Genomic DNA, 920 nt, shown 5'->3' with positions numbered 1-920 from the left:
GTAGTTCTTCTCTGCAGCTTTGAGCTGTCGAGATCTGAACGCGATCACCCGATCTCGCCCTTCGGCGTCTGTTTGCAGCAATGTACAGTCGAAGGCAAAGTCCGAAGCGTTACAGACGACGCTGACAAGACGATCAGGGTCTGGCAGTGCCAGTAATGGAGCATGCAGGAGGTTGTCTTTTATCCCGTCAAAAACCTCCTGATGTTCGGTGTTTCAACACCATTCCGCATCCTATTTAGGGAGATTGGATAATGGCCTGGCCATTTCTGCGTAGTTCACGCTGTACTTGTGCAAGTAATTGGCAAGACCAAGCAACTTACGCAAGTCCTTCTGGTTCTTTGGAACCGGTAAATCTACAATGGCATTGACCTTAGCGGTATCCGCTCGAAGGCTACGCTTCCCAATGAAGCACCCTAAAAATGGAATCTCTTCTGCGGCAAAGATGCATTTGTCTGCATTGGCATCCAGTTTGTTAGTGCGCATGCACTCGAGCACCGCTCTTAGATGGACGACGTGGTTCTCCTCATCCGTCCTCCCGTGATCCGCACGACTGTGAACGAAATGTCGCCAAAGTATGTCTGTGCATACGCCCTGTAGGGCTTGAACAAACTGCGTCACAAGACGATTAAATGTTGCTAGTACATTTGACAGCCCTTGGGGCATCACCAGCCACTCCCAGAACATGCCGCTCGGAATGCTTACCGCTGTCAGCGGAATGTCACTCGCTCTCATGAGCAATTGGAAATATATCCATCCACCGAATCAAGTGCGCTGTACTCTGTACATCCCACTATATTGTTCTAAAGAGCAACCTTTCTAGAAATTGGCGTTTGTGCAGAAATCGAGGCAGCTTTGAGCTTATTGTAAGCATTTACGATACGCCACGTGCCGTTCGGCTTCCGAACACAAAACATGGGTGT

This window comes from Plasmopara halstedii, assembly GCF_900000015.1.
Source record: "Plasmopara halstedii genome assembly, contig: Scaffold_816, whole genome shotgun sequence".
Taxonomy (NCBI): Eukaryota; Oomycota; class Peronosporomycetes; order Peronosporales; family Peronosporaceae; genus Plasmopara; species Plasmopara halstedii.
Note: the sequence above shows the minus strand (reverse complement) of the source record.